Here is a 27319-nt window from a genome sequence, read left to right as displayed (position 1 = left end):
ACGACCCCGTCAGGTCGTCACGTGAAACCAGTGACGTCGGCTCCATGACGCAGGGCTCCGACGGCCAATTACCCTCCCGAAATTCTGGGAAATCTGCAGGGAGGGAATTTCACCTCGGAGGTGTTAAAAGGACCGCCGCGGCGCTGCGGAACTGATTTCGCTCGCAAATTACCCGCCTTCCGATACGACCGCTTATACACCGCTTGTACCGCTTCGCGCCTTGCAATCCGCACTTGCTTTCGCTTTGCTTTGCTGATAGCTTCAGTGCGCGCTGTCTTACACAGCTCCTGTAAATACGTGTATATATTTAAACATTAAAAAATACCTTGTTTTTTGTACTGTATTTTTGGACTTGCTGTTTTTTTTGTGGTCGTCTTCTACCTCGCGCTTTCTCGCGCTACCGCGCGCTTTCAAACAAATTGAATTCCATAAAAAAAATTTTAAACATTCATTCTATTTTGAGATATTATCCAAGTCATTAGAATTTAAGTTATTTTGTAATACTAATATTTTCTTTTCTTATTGTATTTATTACAGCTCAAAATTTTGTATTCCCGCTTATAATGTATAACACTTTAATTTTGGTTTATATAATTTTGTTTAATTTGTATGTCTATACAACGTTCGAGGACGAACGCTCCGTCAGGAATGGCCGAAGCTGTAAAGGTACTCTAAGGTAGTATTCGGCGTTTGAATTTCCCGCGCTACAAGCGTTGCCACCGCGGCGCTCCGCGCATGCGCGCCTTGCGCCGTAAGACACCAGTGCCCCTAACATACTACACCAGCGCCCTAACACACAACCCCAGCGACGCCCTACTGGCGATTGGCTGACCCCCTCCACGCGAGTCGGATGTGGCGTACTGACCGATAGCGACGGTTACCGTATTCATTCGTGTTCCGGCGTTCGCTCGAAGCAGTTGCGTGCGGTCGCCGCGGATCTTTTGTACCCGAGTGCGTAATAAAGAGAGTCATAGCAACGAGGAGTACCCTTTACTTCTCTTTCATATTCCCCATCCTGATACACCGGCCTTGCTATTGCCCGTTAGTTCACTAACCTGCGGCCTAGCTGGCCATCCCTTACAACCTGTACAAAAAGGTATCATACTTTCTACAACGTCAATTTATTAATCTGGTACAATATTTAATAAACCATTGCAAGTTTAACTTTGTGTTGTGTGGTCGTGTTACACAAGACTGCATAGAAAATCTGTTTTCATTTTTGCGACATAAAAATGTAATTTTAGATTCCTTACAATTGAAAAATAATTTAAAACTCATTGCCATATCTATGTTTACAAATTAACAGGAAATTATCAGACTGATAATAGTGAATATCTTTCTGGTTTTTTAGATTATTTGAAGTCTAAAGAAAATATGGCTCCTCATTCTTCTTTATTTGATGCATCTCCTACAATTATTGATCAAATTCCTCCTTTTGATTATATAAAAATAATAGAGTATAATAATAAAGAGATGAATTGTCTGTATAATGTTGCAGGATATTGTTTGACATCGATCATAAAAACATGTATCACATGCTGTACTTGCGTGCAATCTGTTGGGTAAAAAAAACCACAAAATTTTTAATTTTTGGAACTTGTGAGAATTAAATGTTATAATGCAAATACGTTATATTTTGTTAATAAACCAACATTTAAAGTTTTTTTTTACAATTAGAAAATATTTATAGATATTACAGTCTTTATTTTCCAAAATTACGCAATGTAAACTTACACAATTTTTTAGTTGATAAATTTAACTCTGTTCCCACACAAAATATTCCAGACTGTTATAAATTGCGCTCAAAACTGTTAAACTTTACTACTGTGCGTTTAGAATTTAAAAATAAACGTAGAATACTATTGCCAAAAATATTATGATAGTAAGTCCATGGCGATGCATCATTTTTTTAAGTAAAATGGAAATCTATTATGAAATGTGAAATAAAATAATGTGCAATAGTTAATTTTCTATTTTCTATTTCTAATTTATTCCAATTTTTTTAACAAGAATCCAAAATTTATAAAGTCTGAGATTGAAAAACTGGCGGAAACGAATGAAACATGGCGTACCAATCAAAAGTGGTATCTACATGTCGCCACTCTGATTAAAGGCTCTCTAACGTCTTTGAAATAGCAGCGCCGATCTAGAATCCCGTCAAATGCGAGGTGTGTTGAATGGGACTCAATTGACCACGTCGTCAACTGGCTGATTTAAAATAAAAATATCTGTTTGGTTGGTCTAATGGAAAAACTCCAAGCACAGGGGACTATGAGTGTGGTCAATTGCAACGTGGTCAAAGAGGATGCTCCCGGTGCGTTTTGTCATACGTTTCCCCAACGCAATACGTGAATGCTCAGCGGAAGTTCACAGACAAATTGTCGCTCATAAACAGTGAGCGCTCACCTTTTGCATTGGAAAAACGTATGATAGAACGCATCTCGCATTTGGCGGGATTCTAGATCGGCGCTGCTATTTCAAAGACGTGTTACTCGAACAATACTTTGTTTAGCACTGCCAAACAAACGCACAAAGAAAGCGGAGAGTCAACTTCAAAACGTCATCTATACTATTATATATATATATATATATATATATATATATATATATATATACCCCGTACATAATGCTTTAATTATTTTAAAAGAAATGAGAAAAAATCTTTTATTTAAAAGTACTTTTCAGAGTTTGAATTTTTGTGGCTCATGGTGCCCCGGTCTCCCCTATACACGTCATTGGATGGCGCACACGAGTGAGCAGCCGTGTATGTACGTGTGCGCTCGGCGCTCAACCGGCTTCGGGCAGCTAGAAGAGCGCTGACGTACAATCTTATTTACTTTAGGGTACACCACGCCGATGACTTTAAGCTGGATATATATATTGCCAAGGACATGAACAACTTTTTCTTATGCTTAATCGGCGGTCATTACTTATTTAAAAATTCTGAACAAAAAAGATGGTAAATATTTAGGGAGCCATCTCCACTTTTTATAATTTTGAAATATGTTGTCAAGGTCATTACCTTAAGTAATGTTGTGAAGGTTTTAGTAAAAGATCGTAGCTTATTAAAAAGTTATTAACAAAGAAAATATAATGAATAGTATGTAATTCTATATAACCCAACTCAATTGTTGTGTTGGTTGAAAAGTGTATGCGTGGATGCAGTGGGTTTCGCCCCTGTGCGGGGGGCTTCACCTCCAAAAAATCTTGTGTGAGTGGATCACACATACACTTTTCCACTCACACAACATTTGTACGGTTCGGATTTTCAACTTTTTACGTGAACTCAGGTCTACCTCCACCCACCCCCGCCTACATGTGTACTGTCCATACACACATATCAGTAAATTACTTTTCTTAGCACTGACAAACTGTTATATTTCTCAAACTTTTTTGTCCATAACTTTTAAATAAGCAATGACTGCCGAGTAACTTATAAGGAAAAGTTACTCAGGGTCATGTTTTTGACAACATATGTGAAGCTCAAAATCATCGGTGTGGTGTCCCCTAAAGTAAATAATTACCATATTTTTCTTCAGAGCCGCACAAGACTCTCGTATGGTAGCGTAACGAAACGTAACGTGAATTAACGCACAAGAAACGTATAACCGTAAAATTGTAACCGATTTTTTGTGCGTTGACTCACGTTACGTTAAGCTACGTTAGCATACGAGAGTCTTGTAGGGAGACTCTTACACAGTCAGCTCCAAATGACTTTTGACCTATCTTAATGTTGACCTTAACTTTGAAGAAGTTCAAGGTCACTGACCTTTTCCGTCGCTCGTACTGTGTAAAAGAAAATATTTATCATTTAGAATATGTAATTAAGTTTTTCTGATAATTAAAATAAAACAGATTTACGAGTAATTATTTAGTACAGGGGAACCAGCCCCAATAAACTTGACCTTGACATATGTTGTAAAGTGCTTTTCCTTATAACTTAGCCGTTCTTCATTAAAAACTTATTAACAAAAAAGTTTGAAAAATATAGCAGTTATTTTGAGTATTAAAAGGTACAAACGACTAATGTATGTGGAAATAGTACATGTATGAACGAAGGAAAGTTATTTAAAGTAGTGAATTGTTCATATATTGAACAGTCTTTTTGTTAAAGTAGAGAATAGTTAGCATAAAAAAGGGTAAAAATGAAGATAAGGGGAGAAACCTCCAATAATCTTGACATATGTTGTCAAGAACATGATCCTGAGCAACTTTTCCTTATAACTTAATCATCGGTCATTGCTTATTTAAAAGTTATGAACAAAAAAAGTTTAAGAAATATACAAGTTTGTGTCAGTACTGAAGGAAGTAATTTGCTGATATATATGTAGGCGGGGGAACGAGCTACCGCTTCTCCCCCGCAAGCAGGGGTGAGTGGGGGTGGACGTTGGTTCGCGTGAAAAGTTGAAAACCTTAACCGTACAATGACCTCGTTTTGCCTTATAAGCAGGGGGGAGGGGTGAATTTTGTTTTGCGTAAAAAGTACAAAGCTGTCCAGAGAACTATCTATGCAAAACAAGGTCCACTGCACCCCACAGTGGGCCAAGGACCCGAAAACAGTGGCCAAAATTAATAAAGTAAACTAATCTTTTTTAAACATGTATTCTATAGGTTTTTGGGGTCGCTGATTCCGAATCAGATGTCAAAAACTGTAAATTTAAAATGGCAAACCCAATATGGCGACTAAAACTACTTTTTTTGATTAAATATGCATGACAGTCGGTACTAAAAGGTTTTTAGAGTCGCTGATTCCGAATCTGATGTCAAAAAGTGTAAATTAAAAATGGCGGATCCAATATGGCGACTAAAACTACTGTTTTTGATCGAATATGCATGACAGTCGGTATAAAGGGTTTTTGGGGTCGCTGATTCCAAATCTGATGTCAAAAAGTGTAAATTCAAAATGGCGGATCCAATATGGCGACTAAAACTACTTTTTTGATCGAATATGCGTGACAGTCAGTACTAGAGTTTTTGGGGTCGCTGATAACGAATCTGACACCCAAAATTTAAAATTTAAGATAGCAGATGTAATACAATGACTATCAAATTTACAAAATAAAGTTTTTTAATTTAAACGCCTGCAGTTTGCCTACAAACTCTGTAGTTTTCAGGGAAAAAAAAAACTTTGGGATATTTAACGTGCCGTCAACTATTGGACCACTAGGGTTCTTTTTTTTAAGTTATATGGCATTTAACTAAAAAAATGTCTCATTCTTTTGATTCTTTACGAATCTTAAACCTTGCAGATTGTGAATCCTTTCCGATTCCCAATTATGCAGACTATTAATCTATAAGAATCTTAATCGGAAAAAAACTTTTTAATGAAGTATATATGGGACGAAGGTTGGGTTTGAACCACGGACCTTGGTGTTACTAATCACTCGCGTAGGCACTGAGCCACGCATCATCCCTAGTTGCTAGGGCCTACCACGAGGAGGTTACAGTGCGATTTCAGACCCATTAATTACCGTATCGGTAAATTGGGGTGCTTTATTTGAGCAAGTCCCCTTGCCTCTCACTATTCAAGGTGCTTTATTTGAGTCAGTCCCCTTGCCTCTTACTACTCGGGGTGCTTTATTTGAGTGAGTCCCCTTGCTTCTCGCTACTCGGGGTGCTTTATTTGAGTGAGTCCCCTTGCCTCTCACTATGGGGTGTTTTATTTGAGTGAGTCCCCTCGCCTCTCACAAATCCGAATGCTTTTAAGCACATAATACATCATTTAAAGAGAGTCTTCTTTGGTATTAGATTCTTCATGTTTGCCTGAAAATTCTGTGCTTCTCTATCTCTTCATCATCTGATAATATCATATCATCTAAAACTTGAAAAGTTAGGAAAATCCCTGACATGCTATCATTTGTTTCATTATTATTACTGCTTGTCGGCGTTGCTTCGATATAAAAAACGTATAGCAAATCTCCTACGTCCTGTAAAAGTAATAGCTCTTTGCTCTTGTTAATTTGCGATTTAAGTTTTACAGTTGCTATTATCGGATCCAATGTATTCATTTACTTCATGAGAGTATTGTCTACTATAAAACTATTTTATTTTTGAACCGACCGCCTTACACAAACACAGACACACACACACACATTAACGCTCACAGCCAATCAGAGTCTTTCTTTTCGCTCCTCCTATTTTTATCACTAGCCGACTAGCGGTGGTAGCACTATAGCAATTCTCCATGAACCGTTGTACTCATAACACACGCTCTCTGAATAAAAGAAAGATCTCGAATATAATTACGCCTCACAGTGAACCCACTTTACTCTCTCCGTAGCAAACACAACAAAAACCGTCTATAATTTTTGTAGTGCTTATTACGTGCTTCAGACTTTTTCTCGCCCAGCATTCCAATAGGTAATACGCTTGTCCTTATAATCTCAGCACTGTGCATAAGAATTTTATGCAGAGTCAAAGGCATAGGTAACCAAAAGTACTGATTGACATAAATTTGAGCAGTTATTGTGTTATCGTACAAAATTCGTCAAATCTGGATTTACTGAAAGGTGACATGATAAAGCGACTAAGATTGTCTTTAAGTTACAAAGTAATTGACAGTTGAAATTAAGATATTGGGCAAGGAGATTTGGATTTTCGAAAACTCGCTGTGCCGTATTTCCGTTATTAGTAGTGCCATAGCCCCCGGTTTTTGGTTTATCCACAATTAAACCCTTTTTTTCACAAAGGATTTGTTGAATTAACTTTTTTCGTTCCGTGAAAATGGCTCTGTGTTTGTTACTTCTCACTTGCCAGACCTTTATATCTAGTCTATACAAAATATGTATAACACATTCGAAGATTCTTATCTACGCATAAAAAGGACTGATACCATACTGCAGTGAATTGGGATCAGGCAAAAAGATATTTGTCTGCTTATGTATGTTTGGAATATTATTAAATTGCTTAGGAGTCGCATGGCAAATTGGGCAAGTCTGCATCGATTTAGTGTTTGTGATAATATTCAACACTTTTTCATCTATTAATGTTAAAAATAGTGAAAAATGTATACGAATACAGTAAACATTGCCGAGTTTAATTTCTACAATTTTTAGATTTCTTATTTGCTCCTCAATGTCACTTTTCTGTTTTAAAACAACGTCCCGCGATTCCCGGACAAAGTATAATGAAATAGGTCTGCAAAAGCTTGTAGATTGAGAGATACAGTTGTTCCACAAAATTGCGTTAGTTGTTGACAATCGCAGCGAAATCATAGAAGTAACAAATAGGTTTTTGTCCTTATTTAGATTTTTATTTGTAGATGAATATGATTGCTTATAAGCAAAGTAACCAGAGTTACCATCAAATTCCTATAAACATATTAAAACGGCTTCCGTAACAGAAACACTATTATTTTGCATATCTTGAACTATTACATCGTATTGCAATTCAACTAGTCTTCGTGCTGTATGTTCTAATAGAGATTGGACGGATATATCTGCTTTCGTCTCACTTATAACAATGTTTTTTTTTAATGGTCTACATTGTAATTTAACTTTTCTTACGATATTATACGTTGGCCAAATGTCTGCTCCAAATAACTTGGACTCTAACCGCATATTCGTATATAATCTTTTGGACATAAAATTCCTCAGCATGAATTGCAGAGCTTCTGTCGGGGTTTTCGGTTTAAGTACAATTTGAAGGGTGTCTATTAGATTAAATAGGATACTTTATTACCCCAAAAGGTTCTAAAAAGGCGTTTTGTAGGGACGTATTCAACCCTGTACAACTTACAATCTTACATCATCTACCAACAATCATACGCATTGGCGTTTGGAAAGGACGTACACAACCCTGCACATAACACTCGTGCTTTCTATCCCGACCTGGCCATAATACATGTGGCGTTTTATAGGGACGTACCCAACCCTTTACAATTTTTGCTTAATCCAATTTCTTGCCTGTACACACATACACGTTTCGCACAGCCTTGTCCTTATCCTTCTTTTCGCCTATTTGCTTACTTGTTTTTTTGCTCGCTCGCTTATTCGCTTATATACGCTTATATATTTGTTTTTAAATCTATCTTATCTCTAAACACAATCCGTTTTTCTCCCCTAGAACTTCCGTTTCCTTTGCCAACCTTCCTTTTCGTTCATACCATTCTCTCATCCACCTCCTCCATTCTCCTCCCTCCATCCTGTTTTATTTCCTCTATCGCTTTCATCCACTTCTCTCCCTCTCATTTTCTCCCAGTAACCTTTCCACCACTTCCTGCCACCCCTCTCCATCCCACTTCTTCCATCTTGTACACTCCTTCCATATGTGTTTCCATGTTTCCTCTTCCCTCCCACACATCCTACACCTTCTGTTCTCCTGATTTTTTCAATACAGTTCTTCCCTAACCTCATTACCGAGTCTAAACTTTGCAATCCTACTCCTCCTTGTTTCCTCCCAGTCCTTCTTTAAGTATTCCGGAATCCCGTCTTTTCTTATAACCTTATACCACCGGTTGTATCTCGAACACACGATCTTTTCTATTCTTTCTTGCTTTTGTTTCAATTTCTCTTTGTTTTCCCAAATTTTACTTTTCAATTCTTCAACTCTCCCCCCCAACTTTTTTAGGTAATTCTTTCTTTCTTGCTCCCACCTTCCTATTATTTTCCCCTTCTTTTATCTCTTTTTCATTTCTTCCAGAGATTTCCTCGCTGTTCCCTCTTCATTGCTCTTTTCTAGCTTTTTTTCAAATTTCCATGCTCTCTTACTTGCTCTGCCTTTCATCTTTTCTTTATCCACTTCATCTCTCACTATATATCCTGGTGTCCTTCAGTTTAGACCAAATACCCATCTGAGACATCTCTCTTGTATACCTTCTACCTCCTTTTTTTTCTATCCCTATATTTCTGCCCCGTATCTCATCACCGTACATATCAAAGTGTCGTATAACAAGATCCTTCTTTTCCAATCCTCTCTTTTCACATTTTTTTCCCTATCCCCCAAACTTCCCTCATTTCTCTTGCCGCCTTTCTTCTCTCTCTAATGTGCGCCTCTTGTCCCCCATTTTCCTTCAATGTGTATCCAAGGTATTTGAATTCCTTAACTTCTTCTAATTTCTTTCCTTTCCATTTCCAATCATACTTTTCCTTCCTTTCTCCGCCCTTTCTGAATCTCATTATTTTTGTTTTCTCTATACTCAATGTTAATCCCTTCCTGTCTAGGTATCCCTTTAGCCTGCTCATCGATCTCATGTCTTGTTCCTCCTCCGCCATCAGCGCTACATCATCTACATATATTAATGTGTATATTTTCTCCTTTCTCAGTTTCACACCTCCCCATCCGCCTTTCTTCATATAGTCTTCCATATCCGCTATTAATATATTAAAAAGTATCGGACTCAACGGGCACTCTTGTCTTACACCTTTCGCCATCCAGAATGTTCCTCCACTCTCTCTTTCCATTCTCAGTATCTCTTCAACCCTATCTATTAGTCTCTGCCTTACTCCTCTCTCTTTCATCGCCTTAATTAATACTTTTTTGTCCACTGACAAATGAGTCAAACGCCGCTTTCAAATCTATGTATAATACTGTCATCTTTCCTTTCTTCTTTTCTAGTTGTCTATTTACTATTCCCAAGTAGTTCAATGCAAATATTCGGTCCATCGTCCCCATTCCTTTTCTAAATCTTGCTTGATTATTGGGAATCAAATTCTTTGTTTCTACCTCCTTCCTTATCCTTTCAGCTAGTATCGCTGTGTAGATCTTGTACATCGAGGACATAATTGTTATTCCTCTGATTACAGAAAGATTACCTTCACCTCTCGCCCTTCTCCTTTCTTTATTATTGGAATTATTTCACCTTCCTTCCATTGTTCCGGTCAACCTTCTCCCCTCCAGACCCATTTACATATTTCCCATATCCATTTCATCATTTCTTCTCCTTCACCACGCCTCGTTCGGTATCCCATCATTGCCTATTGCTTTTCCTGTTTTCAATTTCTTTATTACGTTTCTTACCTCCTCCAGTATTATCTTTTCCTCTTCTTGCCTGTCCTTTCCCCCTTCTCTTTTCACTACCCTATTCTCCATCCCACCCATTAATTCCATAAAGTACTCCTTCCACTTTTCCAGGTTTATCTCTTCGTTTATCCTTTTTCTTCTCTTTCTTACTCTGCTTATCAACTCCCATACCCTTCCTTCTGTTCTCGCTTTCTTTATTTCTTTTATCATCCTTTCCTTTTCTTCTTTCTTCTTTCTTTTGCACATTTCTCTGTACTCCCTCTTCTCTTCTCTGTACCTTTCCGCTTCTCTTTTTCCTTTCCTCCATTTTTTCAGTTCTCTCCTTACTTCTCTTTTTCTTTCCCTGCATTCTTCATCCCACCACCCTCTTCTGTTTTTATTAGCCATTCTTTCACCATCATTTTCATTCTCCTCTATTATTTTCTTTATCCTCGACATTTCTACTTCTATCTCTTCTTGTAGTTCCCTTTTTCCTCTTTCTATCATCCCTAATCTCTCCTTAAATTGTGTTCTCCCTTCTCGCTCCATACTCCTCTTGTTCTTATTCTTTCTCCCTCTCTCGTTCCCTGTTTTCTCTTAAGTTTACCCCTCATCCATACTATTAATGGATGATGATCTGAGTCTACTCTTTCTTCTACTTCAAGTCTTTCCACCTTTACTCTAACCTCCTCCTTCCCTATAACGTAATCTATAACTGTCTTGCCTTTCTCTCCTGTGTATGTAAATTCATATTCCTTATCCCCTTTCACGCCTCCATTTAATATCATCCATCCTCTTTTCTCTATGAATATTAGTAACCTTTTTTCGTCCCTATTTATTTTTTTGTCTTTTGATCTTCTCCTTCCTCTTTCCATTTTCCCCTCTTCCTTTTTTTCCCAACCTTCTTTTTCATCCGTTTTAGCATTAAAGTTTCCATCTATTATAGTTCTTAAGTTTTTATCACCTTTTTTCTCTCTTCCGTCCAATCCTTCAAGCCTTCTAGTTTCCTGTCTATATCATTATTTACATATAATCCTATTATTCTCCATATTTCTTCTTTTATTCTTATCTTACATTTGATTTCTCTTTTTCTTCCTCCAACCTTCTTTCTTCATTTACCTCTTTTATTCTTTTCCGTATTCTTAATAACATGCCTCCATTCGCTCTTCTTTTTTTGTTCTTTCTGGTCGTTATATGCACTCTCCATCTGTATTCGCTTGGAATCTTCTCTTTCATCTCTCCCATCCCCTCTCATCCAGCCATGTCTCCATTATTATTATTTCGTCCCATTCCATTATCTCTTCCCAGAACTTTTTATCCTTGTTTGCTATGCCCGCCACGTTTCAGAAAGGAAATGGCCACAGTTTCACAGTGCTGCTAAATCAACAGCAATTAATAAAACACTAAAAAAATTGGATCATAACTACTTCAAAATACTGTTACGCCCGCGTTGAAACGGCCCTTAACTCCGAGCTGAAGCGAACGGTCATTCCGCAGAAGTTGCGAAGCGGTCCCTTGACAACTATAATAACGGATATAAGCTAAAGTCTAATACGTTTGACGGTGCGGTTCCGTTACGGGAGTTTTTCTCCCAATTTAATTTAATTGCGCGCGCAAATCAATAGGATGATGCGACCAAAACCGTAGCTTTGGCGTCGAGGGAAAGCGCGTTCCGTCTTAGAATCGGTAGAAGAATTAGAAAATTTGGGATACGAGGAACTAAAGTCGAAATTAGAATTACGTTTCAGTGAGGGGCAGCTTTCGCAAAATTATTACACGCAGTTTACAAATAGAAGATAAAGATTCGAGGAAGATTTTGCTATTTTCGGTTCCGAATTAGAAAGGCTCTCTCGATTAGCCTACCCCGAGAGTCCCTACGCGGTTCGAGACAAGATCGCGTGCGCTCAATTTGTTTTTTCCCTTGCGGACGGATTTATTAGAAGAACTTTTCAGCTGGAAGGGATTACCTTGCTGAAGTTGGCCATAGAGAAGGCGAAGGCCGTAAAAACTATACAAGGAGGAAATTTTGAGAGAAGGAGGAATTTCAAAAAGCGATTTGAGAAGGGGAAGGATAGGGGCGCGGAGAATGATGGAGAAGAGAAAAAGGGAGAAAAATAGAAAATAATAAAATTGTGTTTAAAAAAAATAATAACTCTTTTTTTTCGTGTGTTCGAGTTAATGCGTTTAATGTTTGTTTTTGCAGAAAAAGAGAAAGAGAAAAAAAACTTTTGACCCGAAAAAAGGCGTTAGAGGCAACGAGAACGCCCAAAGTTTTTTTTTTTTTTTTTTTTTTTTTAGAAGTTTGCCTCGCCTTTGTTTTTTTTTATCCGTGGTTTTTTTCGAAGGACAAAGGGCAAATGCCGAGGCAAGGACCTGGGGAGCCCTAAGGGGTGTTGGATCCACGGGAAGTTTCCCCTCTTGTCCGAAGATTTTCAAGAGGAGCGGCGAACTGAGGAGGAGGAAGACGGTTTCAGCGGGCGGAGGAAGAAGGATCTTCTTCGACGGCGGATCCCTGCGAGGGAGAAGGTTGGGGGATTACCCTGGAGTCGGCTGGGGGGAGCTTGGGATCCGGTGGGGCGATGCCCGAGAAAACCTGCGGCAACAGCTCAGGTAGGAGCAGGAAGCCGTTCTGGGTCCCGGGAGTTTCCTTTCCGGGAAAGCTGATTGGGAGCCTGCCCTGGAGCCCACAAGAAAGAGGACTGAGTCCTAGACTTCTGGAGTGCGGTTGGGATCGAGAAGAGGACGGTGCCCGGTAACCTGTGGCAGCAACCCAGGGTAGGGCAGGAGGCCGTCCCGGTACCCTGGAATTGCACGACAGATCGCCCAGTCAGGAAACTGCCCTTCCGGATTGTCGGGACGATAATCTTGAAAAAGGAGGGCAGTGTTACGCCCACGTTGAAACGGCCCTTAACTCCGAGCTGAAGCAAGCGGTCATTCCGCAGAAGTCGCGAAGCGGTCCTTTGACAACTGGACACATATTGATTTATCATTGCCTGTCAGATTTATCTGGAGATTCGAACCGTTCGGACCCGTTCTCCAAACCCTTTTCTGTACTAACGAGCCTGAATAAACCTGAGTTCCTCCTTTTTCTATAACGAGTGTGGTTATTTTCGCAATCTCGGGAGTATGCGGACGCGTTCACGAGTACGCGCGACTCTTACAGCGGACGGAGCGTAACAATATCTAGAACATGATGACATGAACAATTTGATAGAAAATTGGTTTTTGGCCACTGTTTTTGGGTTTCTGGCCCACTGTGCACTCCACCCCACTTCTGCTTATAGGGCGAAACAAGGTGTATCATTGTACGGTTAAAGTTTTCAATTTTCCACGCGAACCAACGTCCACCCCCACTCACCCTTGCTTGCGGGGGAGAAGCGACAGCTTCTCCCTCCCCCTACATATGAACACAAACTGTTATATTTCTTAAATTTGTTTGTTCATAACTTTTAAATAAGCAATGAGCGACGATTAAGTTATAAGGAAAAGTTACTCAGAGTCATGTTCTTGATAACATATGTCAAGATCAAGATCATTGAAGCTGATTCCCCTATACTAAATAATTACCCAAATTTTCTCTCTTTGTCCTATATTTTATACGCGTTCACATTTTTAATTAATTTTATACACAACTATATATGTTCGAAATCCGTCGAACTTTCCTACGCGAAACATCGGCTCGACAACATTATTATATTTAACATCGAGAAATACCGATGTTTATGTGGTTCGAGCTCTGTCGAACTTGTTCGAAACATACGTTCCCCGCGATCCCCGCGCCCTCGAAGCCCATCGATCGCGATCACGCGTTACGAGAGTGCTCCCTTATTTGTCGAAGCACGGAAACGGCTGTTGTGACGCGTGATGTGACCATACGGACGAATAGCGATTCAGCTCTCATCGCGCGTTCGTTCCTGAAAAACAACCCTCTTGAGTAAACGGCGAACTCGCTGGCCGGACAGTCAGTCGTTGCTGAGGATTCCTAGCCTCAAGTCGTGGGCTAGCAGAACTCATAGCCGAAAGTCGTCGCGTATCAATCCTCGTCTAAAGCACGGCTCTCTCCATCTTAAATCGCTGCTTGAATCGCTACTCGCTCGTTTCGTTTTAAAGTGCGGATCAAAGTTACTTATATTTTTTCATTAAGTGTGCTACTTAGCGAGGGGTTCAAAAACTTCCGGTCGTGCTCCGCTCGTGATCGTTCTTCTGCCGCGCGCTCAAGATTTCCGTTCGACGCGTACAAGATCTCCGCTCCGCGAGAGGCTTCGATGCGAGAAGCTAAGACAAGATTTCCGTTCGCGATACCTGGCAGAAAAGTACGAACGACTCAGAAGATTTCCGAATCCGCGGCGCACGATCCGTTGTTCCCCCTCGCGTCTTTTCCGTTCTTGAAATAAAAACTATATATCTCTTTGTGCAATCTGTGTTCCGAGTGCTTTAATATTCATTCCTCCCGCGAATTTACGACTCGCGTTATCCACGCTTCTCGCTCAACTCTGAGCGGAATTCAGATTCAGGGCGACCGTCGGAAAGCGACGCCCGAACAATATATTTTACACAACATCAAAAAAAGTATATGTCATATATACCAGCGCAAAACGTACAATACATAAATACAACTTAACTAATCAAAAATTGATTGAAAACTTTTTAACCCTCCGAGAACACACTGGGTCAATTTGACCCTGTTTTTTTATTTTTTTATTTTTTAATAAAAAAATAAAATTTTGTTTGTAAATTACGTTTTTTTTTCAAAAAAACTCAAAAATTATTAACTTAAAATATTAATATTTAAAATACTTAATTAATACTTAAAAATTTTTTTTAATATTTAAATAATTCTAACGGCGCTTTTTATTTATATCAATTGATTTAACAATGTTTCAAGTACATCTGGAATATTTTTCAAGCTGATCGCACTCGTCAATTTAAAATGGTGGACGACCAAAATGTGTGTAGGGTCAGATTGACCCAGAGTGTTCTCCGTGAATGAAAAAATAGGTGTGTTCTCAGAGGGTTAATATTAATAATTTAGCTTTTGCAAAATTTTGACCCACATATTGTATGGTAAAACTGCTTCAATTAATTTTGCCCAGTTGCTATGCAGTATATCAAAAGTAACCAGTAATACTTTATAGCAACTGTTCGGGTGCTCAATCGAATTGTACACAGTACCTCTTGCGGTATTAAAAATCAAGCTTCAAGGTTTCAACTTTTAAAATGGAATTCCTATTCCGAGCTATTGTAAAAGAGACATTATGAATTGTAAAAAAAATTTTCTCTAAATGTTTTTAAGAAACTAGTATATGATGTTCCATAAAAATAGAAATAATATGCGATAAGTGTCTGTTCAAGTTCCGTCGAACTTAGCCGTGATCTCCGTGCCAAACACAACAATACGATTTCCTCTCCGCCCGCGCTCCGGCTCCGTCGATCGATACGACGCGTAGATGAGACGCGTCGAGCTCCCCTATTCGTCGGAGCACCGGAGCGGTCGGCTCCGAGACGTGAATCGCCCAACAAGCGATTCAGCTCTCTGTGCGTGTTTGTTAATGAAAAACCGAAATTCTCGAGCTAACTGCGTTGAAGTATCACGCAAAAACGTCGGTCGAAAGTCAGTCGCCTAAGTTCTCGCCGAAAAGTCAGTTGCCTCAGTTCTCGCTAAAAAGACAGTCGACTCAGAGTTCTCGCCTCGATCTCGCTACCTTCGCCTCGCACTGTCTGAATTGCTAGTCGAACGTATCATATTCCAGTAAGTACGTATGTCGAAGTAGTCTATCTGACTTATTATTTTTGAAGTGAATTATTGTTTGAGGTGTCCGTAAACTGCCGATCGTGCTCCGCTCGCGACCGTTCCTCTGCCGTGCGCTCAAGATCTCCGTTCCGCACGAAGCTTCGACCTAGAGGCTTTTTCAAGATCTCCGTCCGCGATAAACGGCAGCGAGAAAAGACGGATCAGAAGATTTTCGTATTCGCGGTGCACGGTTCGTCGTTCCCCCTCGTGTCATTAATAATAGTCGATTGTTGTGCAAAACTGTCTTGCGAGTGCTTTCCCTCCAACGAGTCTACGGATTCGCGTTATTACACACTGTTAGCCGTTCAGACGGCTGAAGGGGTCGTGCTCCGCTCGCGAGCTCGGAAGGATCGGGATGAGGGCGTCTGGCGGGCTTGGTTAATGATCACACTTTGTTAAACACCACTTTAACACTTTATTAAATATACTAGAGCTTGGCTTGGACGAGGTGTTCTTTATTTAATGTTCCCGTCTCGCGATTCGTAAGAGTTCGTAGATGTTTCAACGCGACGTCGTGGAGTTCTCAAACCGACTGCCTAATCGCTCGATTCGGCGGTCTTATATTGGTTTCCCGTTGCTACCTCGGGATCGCCCGCGGTAGCATTAACCTGTGTGGTCAGCGCTCCGCGTCAGCGATATCGGTCCTCGATGGACCTTTGGTCTTGACGATTTTAGTCGCTAGGGTCGAATTTCCCTGACACTTGGCAATTCGGTTGCCAAGTGCGTTGTGCGCTCACAACATCCCTCCTCCCGCGGAAAAAGAAAAACGTAGTTTTTCGTTTATTTATGTGTGTTTTTTTTTCCCTTGAGGGGTTACAATCTAGGTGTCTTATGCTATTTTACATGATTGTTTTTGTATTATAAATTTTTTAGTGGTCCCTTCTTTTCTTTATTACATAGATGATTACAGCTATGATACTTATTACTATTACAATTGTGACTGTGGAGCCTACGGGATATATAATATTTTTATTCGTGAAAATGTTCGGTTGGTTATTTTCTATTTCCTTTTTTATTTCTTCCAGATTCAAGCTTAATTTTATTAATTCTGTCGGATCTTTGATTATTGGTTCCAAATTTATTTCCTTATCGGATTCTATTCTATTGCTTATTGTTATGCTTTTTTCTATTGTGTCTGTTACATTAAATTCAGGTAAATACATTTTTACATTTTTATTATACACTCGGTTTTTGGTCTCTAAATATATATCTGGTGTAGTTAATTTACAACTGTTGCGTAATGTGATTTTTCCGGTTTTCTCTAGTTTTACTTTATTTTCTGGCAATTCTTTGCATTGAATTATTATGTCGGTTGTTTTTGGAGTGGAAAATAACCATGTCTGGGGTTCTGATACTGCAATCCAGAGTGTTACATTTCAGATTATGTGACGCTGTTTTCGGTTTTCTATATATCTCGACGTTTTTACGAAGAGTTGTATTTCAGTCGGCGCATTCGCAGTTATAAAATAGACAGGGAGATTTTGAGCGCAAGTGAATTTGGTATTATCTCGCGTACATTCATTTAAATCGCTTTCTTTTAAAATTATATAATTGTGATTTTCTCGATTTATTCCTAGTAGGGTATGAGAGGGTTCTAGGAGTGTGAAAACATTATGGTCATTGTGTATCGGTACAGGAGTGATTTTTATAATTTCGTATGTTGGGTACGCTATCAATGGGAATACGAGAATAGTATATATGTTCGAGTTATCATAATACGCGTTTACATTTAGATAATTTTGGATAGAATTCCAGTTTTCGGCTTGTATTTTGAATGGAAAATTCAATCTCCTGTCTATGTGTGAGGTCGCTTCTCTTAGTTCTATGATTATTTTTTCGATCGGGAGAACGCGCGTTAATAAAATATTGTGATTTGCGTGAGTCAGATAGTCTGTAATGTCGTTTATGTCTGTCGTGAGGTCATTCAAAATAGCGTTTAATACTAATAGTTGTTTGTCTAGTCCCTCTCTGTACATAAGCTGTTCTTCTAGTTTTCTTGTAACGTTAGCCATTAAATTTTCGTTATATGACAGTGTTTGTTCTAGTTTCTCAATATGACCTATTGTAGCATTAATGATTTTCAATTGATTTTTTGCCGCGTGTTGCAATGTTCGTTGTTGATTATTTAGCAACTGTATTTGCTCATTTATGATTTTTGCGTCTTCAGCGTCCATGGTGCCAAATAACGTTTTACTTATTTGGCCTACAGCGTCGATCAGGCCTCGTTTACTTAGGGGTGATCGGTAAATGGTTTGTAGTTGCTCTAGGTTGCGTGTCATTTTACTATTTTCTCGCCTAATAGTTTCGAGCGTGATTTGGCATGTGTTTTTGGTGCATGGCATGGTTGTAGATTTCTTCGATGCGTGCTAGGTTTTCCTGAAGTTATTGATATCTTATGTTTAATGCTGTTACGTCTATGCGTATTGCCATTTTCCATGTTGCTTTCGTTTGCTGGAGTTGTCCGATTTTCTCGTAATATATGCCGGGTTCGGCAGTGAACGCTGTCATCTCGTATGGTAACGGCTCTGACGTCATTTCCCTTGCAAGGTGTAGGGTGATAGCTAGCCTGTAATATGAATATGTTCCTGGGGGTATTCTATTTATCTTTTATTTTATGCTGACTTTATCTGTCAGCAAGTGTCATTTCTTTTGAGTAGCGCATTTTTGCGTTAGTCTACTGCTAGCCTCCAAGCGGTTCTTTACGGTTAGTGTGCTTTGAGTGCCAAAAAAAGGAAAAATGCGTTGCTTTAGATGTAACCGATTTTTCGCGCTATCCACGTGTGATGCGTGTTTGCGCACCTACTGGTTGCGGGTGGCTCGGGCTCCCCGCGCCCAGGTTGCAGAGCCTGAATCGCCTGACTCGCCGCCTCCCTCGTACGAGGAGGCAGTTCGGGCTGATATCCTCCCCCTGAGGATTACCGTGGATGTGGCCACAGGGGGGAGAGAAATCTCCGTTGTGCGACGTGGTGACCTTTAGGTGAGTACTGTTAGTTTTCTTCTCTTTTCTTTTTCCCCCCTTTTTTTGCCTCTTTTTTTTGCTTTTGCTTTAATGTGAGTGCTTTTTTTATTCCTCTACTAACGCTTTCAATCGGTTCGCGTGAACGCGTAGCGTCTTTTGTTTAATTTTAATCGTGTAATTTACATTGTCGTGTTTTTCTAAAATAATATATGGTCCCACCCATTGCGAGTCGAGCTTCTTTGAGCGGCCTCGTCGTATCGTTTCGTCATAAAGTAGTACTTTATCGCCTACTTTGAAGGTTGCCTTCTTGCTTTTTTTATCAAATTGTAGTTTCGATTTTGCTTTTTCGTCCTTCGTATTTTCTCTCGCGATTTGATTCGCTGCGCGGATTCGCTCTTGTAGTTCTTTTGCGTAATCCTCGTATGAGTATGAAAATTTCGGCGGTTTTGTTAGGGCCGTCGGTAGGTCAGGTCGGTGCCCGTAGACCAATTCGAAAGGCGTGAAGCCTGTAGTAGAGTGTGGTGTCGTATTGTATGTAAACATCGCATAAGGAAGCCATTCGTCCAAGTCAGTTTGATCTTGATTTATATAATGTCTCAAGTATTCGGCGAGAGTACGATGCGATCTCTCTAGTGCCCCATTACTCTCAGGGTGATACGCCGTTGTTTGAATCTTCTGGATTTTCAATAATTTGCACGTATTTTTGAACATTTCGCTTGTAAAGTTTGTGCCCTGATCCGTGAGAATTTTCTCCGGAATTCCGTGTTCTAACACGATTTTTGTTACGAATTTTTTTGCGATAGTTCTGGCTTCCTGATTTTCGATCGGTATCGCCTTACTAAATTTCGTTAAATTATCCTGAAACGTCAGAATATATTTATTTCCTTGATTTGTAACTGTTAACGGACCGACGATGTCGAGAGCGCATTTTTCAAACGGTCGTTCCGGCGTGTCCGTGATGACCATTGGCATCTTCGTTTTTCTGCTTAATTTATTTTTTTGGCAGTATTCGCATCTGCCGATGTAAGTCTCGACATCCTTTGTTATACCTTTCCAATCGTGTTGCAATCGGATTCGGTCTAAAGTGCGTGTGACTCCTTGGTGCCCTCCGATAGGCGAGTCGTGATACTCGTATAGTATCTGTTTCTTTTCCTCCTCCGAGTATTCTCGGGGCGCATCTTCTTCTTCTTGCTGTATCGTATGCACAGCTGACGCCTCTGTTATCGGGTTACGGCTTAATGCGTCGGCGTTTAGGTTGCTCTTCCCTGCCTTGTGTATGATTTCGTAATCATACTCCTCTAATTTAAGCCTCCATCTAATTAATCTTGAACCGGGGTCGGTAACATTGAATAACCAGATCAATGGTTTGTGATCGGTTATTATTTTAAATCTAACGCCATAAAGATAGGGGCGAAAATGCTTGACTGCCCACACGATGGCTAGCAGTTCTTTCTCCGTCGTATTATAATTCTGTTCCGCTTTGCATAATACGCGGTTGGCGTACGCTATCGGTCGGTCTTGGCCGACTACTCCCTGTGAGAGGATAGCTCCTATTGCGAAATCTGACGCGTCTGTCGTCACTATAAATTCTTTATTGAAGTCGGGATAATTTAACACCGGCGCGGTTGTTAATTTTTCCTTTAATAATTCAAACGCGTTTTGCTGCTCTATTGACCAAATAAATTTTTCTCCTTTCCTAGTGAGCTTGGTCAGTGGCTTGGCTAGTTTCGAAAAATTTTCGATGAATTTTCGGTAGTACCCGGCTAGGCCTATGAACGACTGAATGTCTTTCAGTTTTTTAGGAGTCGGAAACTCCTTGACAGCTATTAGTTTCGACGGGTCCTGTGAGATTCCTTTTTCCGAAATCACGTGACCCAGGTACACGACTTCCTTTCGTAGGAACGCGCATTTACTCGGTTTTAACTTTAGATTGTATATTTCGGAGCCTGAGTAGCACGGCTATTATTCTTCTGATATGTTCCGTTAGCGTCGCCCCGTATATGACGATGTCGTCGATATACACGAAACATCTCAGCCCTAGCAGGCCGGCCAGCACCGCGTACATTAGCCGCTGAAATGCTGCCGGTGCGTTTTTCAGACCAAAAGACATGCGATTAAATTCAAAGTGCCCATCCGGAGTGGAGAAGGCTGTTTTGCCTTTGTGGTTTTTATGCATGGGGATTTGGTGATACCCCGAGGCCAAATCTAAGACGGTAAAATATTTCGCGTTACCTAATTGGTCTAATATGTCGGTTATGTTCGGCATGGGGAAAGAATCTCCCATGGTGAGATCATTCATTTTCCGAAAATCAATAACCACGCGAAATTGCACTTTTCCGGATGCGTCCGGTTTTTTAAGAACGACTATTATCGTTGCGTTCCAGTGACTCGCGCTCGGGCTGATTATGCCGTCTTCGAGCATCTTTTCTATTTGCTTTTTCACTTCGGCCTTATGCTTCTCGGGTAACCGATATGGTTTCACATTCACGGGCGCGCTACCTGGCCGGATATTTATCTCGTGCTCTATTGCGGTAGTCGCGCTTAAATGGTCGCCGTCTATATAGAACACATCAAAGTAATCATCGCAAATTTGTTCTACGGCTGCTCGCTCTTCGGCGTTCAAGTGATCGAGCTGTACTTGCTCGCGTACTTTCTTTTGTCGTTCGGCGATGGTCTCGCGCTCGTCGCTCGAGCGTAACGAGAGAACGTCCGCGGTGTCGGGCGGCGGCAGGTCTTCTAAAGTTACATGTGGAGTGAGTATCTCCACGGGCTTGTCCGTCACATTCAATACGCTAATCGGACATTTAAATTCGACGGGCTGCACTAGGCAATGCCCGATAAAGACCCCTGGGGCGGGTTCGCCGCTCCGCACAATGCCGACACGATTATGATCGGTGACGGCTTCCACGATTGTTTCGCTATGTGGCGGAAGTTTTACCTTGCGAAAAGATCGGAGCTTAAAGGAAGCTGAGCCGATTTTTAATCGCTTTTTCGAATTTGAAATATCTGCTTTGTGTTTAGAGAGGAAGTCGTTTCCTAAAATGCCTTCGTACTCAATGGGAAAATTGTCTTTCACCACGTACATCGTGTGGCGAATTTTTTTATCTCCGAGATCCACAGTGGCTTTTATCTTCCCTATCGTGTGAATCTGGTGTCCGGTTACGCCGACTAGCGCTAACCGTTTTTCCTTCACCATCGCTTTCGCTTTCAAATTTCCCACTTTTATTAACGTGAGTGTTGCGCCTGAATCTAATAACAGGTTCATTTCTCCTTTCTCTGCCTCCTGTACGGGCAGCGTCACTAAGTCTAGCGGGCCTTCCTCGTGCTTCTTGCTTATCTGTGCAACACGATATGTCTCGGCGGCGCGCGCCTTATTCCTTTTAGGCTTCTCATCCTCCTCGCTGCTGCTGCGAGAGGATGTTTCCTCGCTAGATTCTTGTGTCCTTGTCTTTCTGACAGTACTCACGGGCGTTTTCTTAACTGCTTCCGTTTTCGTTCGGCGCGGTCGCTCGGGTTTTGGTCGCCCGTTTAACAACCAGCATTCGTCGCGCTTATGTCCTGCCTTTTTACAATATGAACACTCTATCGTGTTAATGCCGCTAGGCTTCTCGGGTTTCGGCAACGCGTATTTGTTTGCTTGTCGGCCCGTACGGCAATCTCGCGCGTAATGACCGTTCTTTCCGCACTTGTGACATTGTCCTACGGTATTTCCCGCGCCTCGCGTATTCGCGGCGGGGTATTTATTTTTTGCCGTTGCTTGTGCGCTCCGCGGGGAGGGGCACCTAACCTTTTCCTCCGCGCTGGCGCCGGTTATTGCTTCTTGCAAACTTGCGTATCGCTGCGCTCTTACTAACAGCTTTATATCGTCGTGCAATCCGATCTGAAAATTATGCAGCGCTTGAGTTTTTATGTTTTCAAGGATGGCCTTTTGCTGTTCCTGCGTGTGGCCTTTACCCTCTTCCATTGCTTCATACAATTCGCGCGCTAATTTCTCGACGCGCCTACCGAATTCTTGTGCGCTTTCGCCGGGCTTTTGCGCTAGCGAATTAAATTCCAGCTGCAAGTGCGTCGTGCAGCGTTTTCCTAAATATTCTGTCTCGACTTCGCGCTTTAATTGATCAAAATCGCGGATATCGCGCGTGTCGAAATCTGTCATAGCCTTCCCTTTAAATTTCGTACAAAGAATAGCTTCGAGTAGCATTGACTCGTTGGTCGGTTGTATATTTTTCATAGCATACGTGCTAGCGTTTATGAACTTTCGGACGCGTTCTCGCGAATCTCCATTGATCTCGGGTATCATTGCTCGCGCTTCTTTAAGGCTGAGGTACCCGGTAACTAGACCCGGTTGGTTCCGGACGTCGCTACGCGTTCGTCCGTATGTGATATCCAGCGGGCCCTGGCTGTGTACGCGACGGTCTCGCGTGTCGGAATCGTATGTGGCGGATTCCATCCGGCCTACGCGATTCTGCAATTCGCGAAAAGCGCGAAGGAGTTCGGCTGATCGGTCGAATTCCGTAGCCTCGATGCGGTCCATGCGTTCTTGCATGTCGCGTATTAGATTAATTAAATCAGTAATCACGGCGTCCGGGGCTCTCAACTCGGATCGCGTCGGCTCTGGGGCCTGAGATCGCCTGGCGGGCGGTCCATTTTGCGCCGTTTCGGTGACGGCTTGTTCGGACACTCTAGTTGGGTCCGGATTGTCCTCGCGGTTTTCTCGGCTTGGAGTCGCGTTTCTCGTCTGACTCATTTTGAGAGCTTTAGGCGTATAGTCCTCCTCGTTAGGATCAAATACGTCGGTGTCGTATGAAGTGAGGGAAAATTCTCCTCGTTGTGACACGTGGCTCGGCGTGACGTCGGAGACGTCTGTCGGTGAGTCTGTCGGAGTCGGTCGCTCTGTATTATTATCGCGGTGTTCGCGTTCGCCTGTTACGCTTACGTCTACTTCGTCGAACGGAAACTCGCGTTCTATGACAACGTTCGGAGATAGTCCGGACGTCTCTTCCTCGGCAAAATGCGAATCTAAATTTTGTCGAACTCGGTCTAATCCGTCTTGCTCAGCGGGCCGGTCTAACCCTTCGCTTTCAGCGGGCCGGTTCACCCCTTCGCTTTCAGCGGGCCGGTTTAACCTTTCGCTTTCGGATCGCGTCGCACTCACCGGGTTAGCTAGATTACGCGAAGCGCGGTGCGCGGACTCGCTATGGACGAACGACGCTTGTCGGACGGGCGTCTGTCGGTTTGGGTCGTCCGACATCTACTTAGCGCTCGGGGATATAATAATTTTCGCACTTACAATATCGCCACGAATCGCATGTTGCTGTCCGTCTGCATCGCCTGGTCGTCGGGCCGCTTTGCTGCTTGGCTGCGTCCCTGTTGTCGCTGCGTCCCTGCCGCGCTGCTATGCTGCTTCGCTGTGTCCCTGCGTCGTCGCTCGGGCCGGTGATGCCGTGCGGTAGGTTGTGGCCGTCTCCGGTGTCACTTCTGCACTCGCGGCTGCTACCGTCTTTTTCGCTCGTGTCTTAGCTGGCTTTTCCTCTCCGGGATATGTTGCCGCCGTTCACTAATGTGCTCGTTTTGTTTCAGGCGTGTGAATGAGCTCAGAAGTCCGGTCCTCTTGCGCGAGTAGATGGAGCAGATCCCACCGCTGCCACCAATGTTAGCCGTTCAGACGGCTGAAGGGGTCGTGCTCCGCTCGCGAGCTTGGAAGGATCGGGATGAGGGCGTCTGGCGGGCTTGGTTAATGATCACACTTTGTTAAACACCACTTTAACACTTTATTAAATATACTAGAGCTTGGCTTGGACGAGGTGTTCTTTATTTAATGTTCCCGTCTCGCGATTCGTAAGAGTTCGTAGATGTTTCAACGCGACGTCGTGGAGTTCTCAGACCGACTGCCTAATCGCTCGATTCGGCGGTCTTATATTGGTTTCCCGTTGCTACCTCGGGATCGCCCGCGGTAGCATTAACCTGTGTGGTCAGCGCTCCGCGCTGACCTTCGCGTCAGCGATATCGGTCCTCGATGGACCTTTGGTCTTGACGATTTTAGTCGCTAGGGTCGAATTTCCCTGACACTTGGCAATTCGGTTTCCAAGTGCGTTGTGCGCTCACAACAACACGCTTCTCGTTCAATTCTGAGCGGAACTCAACGTCAGGCCATCTCACTGAGATCGACGCCCGAACAGTGTCAATGCTTTTGCGATACTCGTTTTCGAGAAATACTTGTGTAAAGTACGCGATTTAATGAATTTTTCGCTCGGTTCAGAGTGACAGAAGAAAGAGAGGCGTCAGTGACTTAATAACGCCGCATAAGTTCTCACGCGTGAAGTTAACCTTTTATGTTTTAGATGTTATTATATGTAATATTTTGTATATAAACAATTAATTTCAGTAAAATAAATTTTCTTTTTAAGCATGAATATTGGGAACGGGCATAATGACGTCAGCTGGCCAATATGGCGGCCATAATCCACCACGTCAACACGTGAGACATATGTGTGCTCACGCATTTTTGTCGATATAAAGATAAAGAAAGCATAAATCAGTGTAAAGTGAAAGTGAATCATGTTTCTAACATTGTTAGAAATCTGCCTCTATCGTCTCGAAATATCGTGGAAGGAGAGAAATTATTACAAGCTGGACATATCGTATCTTGTTGAATGATACCCTTAATTGCAAGATGTTTGCAAACATCTAGCTTGAAAAGCGGAATTCCTCACAAAATTGAAGGAAGCATTTCAACTAATGGAGAAATTGTTAAAATGTGCTGCTCTTGCAAAGCAGGAAACAGCGGATGATGTGAACATGTATTGCAGCACTCATGTTTTGTCAAAGGTATGTATGTTTTTTATGTAAGTTAAATATTATAATTTTTTATAATAATAAGCTTTTGATATACATGTAGTGTAAGTAAAATTTATAGTATATATTGATGACTTTAACAACCAATATTTTTTCTAACCTCAATGAACAGAAAGTTTTATAATATAATCAGTTTATCGCATATATAACTGTCAATTTGCTAAGAAATTATTCTAAGACGATTAATTAATGTATTAATGCATAATTTAGTTTTCTCTATTTTAATGTTTTATTTCTTTTTATAATTTAAGAGTCAAACTTTTGAAGTTTGACGAACTGTTATGCCTTGAAGTTGAGTGCTCCTGGAAAAAGAAAACCAAAGAAGCATTGCAACAGTATGAATTGATGCCTTTACTGGATCAGCCTTGCATACAATACAAATATTTTTTGATAGCACTTGATGAGAGTGAAAGCCAATTATTATTAATCTCCTCCCTTTTTTCTGCAGACACATTAACTACATTTGCTTTTATTTTTTGCATGCAAAAGTGATCCAGTAAAGGCATCAGTTCATATTGTTGCAATGCTTCTTTGGTTTTTTTTTTTTAGGAGCACTTGACATCAGTGCAAGACAGTTCGTCAAGCTTCAAAAGTTCAACTCTTAAAATATTAAAATAAATGAAACATTAAAATAGAGAAAACTAAATTATGCATTAATACATTAATTAATCGTCTTAGAATAATTTCTTAAATTGCATGCGAATTGACAGTTATATGTATATGCGATAAACTGATTATATTTCAAAACTTTCTGTTCATTGAGGTTAGAAAAAATATTGGTTGTTAAAGTCATCAATATATACTATAAATTTTACTTACACTACATGTATATCAAAAGCTTATTATTATAAAAAATTATAATATTTAACTTACATAAAAAACATACATACCTTTGACAAAACATGAGTGCTGCAATACATGTTCACATCATCCGCTGTTTCCTGCTTTGCAAGAGCAACACATTTTAACAATTTCTTCATTAGTTGAAATGCTTCCTTCAATTTTGTGAAAAATTCTACTTTTTAAGCTAGATATTTGCAAACATCTTGCAATTAAGGGTATCATTCAACAAGATACGATATGTCCAGCTTGTTATAATTTCTCTCTTTTCACGATATTTCGAGACGACAGAGTTGAGTCTGCAAGATTTCTAACAATGTTAGAAACATGATTCACTTTCACTTTACACTGATTTATGCTTTATTTATTTTTATATCGACAAAAATGCGTGAGCACACATATGTCTCACGTGTTGACGTGGTGGATTATGGCCGCCATATTGGCCAGCTGACGTCATCATGCCCGTTCCCAATAAGTTGAGCATGACTAGATCCGGAGAACGTTCTTAAAATACTTGAACTTTTTGAAAATTGTTTTATATTTTGCAAAGTTATACAGAATGTTCCAACGCACTGAATCATATGTTCGTGATGAGGTAGACGGAATCAAGATATACAAAAATGTTTTTTATTATTAGCGCGGCAAGTCGACAAGCGCGCGTATGGGCGCATGACCACGCCCCTCGCCACTCACTGCTCGCTCACGCGCGCGCCTGCCGACTTGGCCGGACTTCGGCCTACCGCTTCTCATGCGCTTATTCACTCAGACATATTAATTAGTAACTCATTAACTATTGCGAATATCGCAAAATGGTAGAGAACATTTTTGTTTATCTTGATCCCTATTACCCCATCACGAGCATTTGGACACAGTGCGTTGAGACACCCTGTATATACGTTATTTTTATCATCTAATTCGATGTAACTATCTCTATT

At 41.0% G+C, this 27319-nt stretch overlaps 1 protein-coding gene across 4 annotated transcripts in view; it reads right to left on the bottom strand.

The window, feature by feature from the left end:
* The window catches only part of LOC143895423 (intraflagellar transport protein 80 homolog), a 148146-nt gene that overhangs the window by 64336 nt on the left and 56491 nt on the right, over nucleotides 1-27319 (bottom strand). The gene's annotated exons all lie outside the window — the stretch shown is intronic.

This window comes from Temnothorax americanus, unplaced genomic scaffold (genome assembly GCF_048541705.1).
Source record: "Temnothorax americanus isolate GAGA-0224 unplaced genomic scaffold, ASM4854170v1 Scaffold159, whole genome shotgun sequence".
Lineage (NCBI taxonomy): Eukaryota > Metazoa > Arthropoda > Insecta > Hymenoptera > Formicidae > Temnothorax > Temnothorax americanus.
The sequence above is the reverse complement of the archived record's forward strand: the minus strand, read 5'-3'. Positions and strand labels throughout refer to the sequence as shown.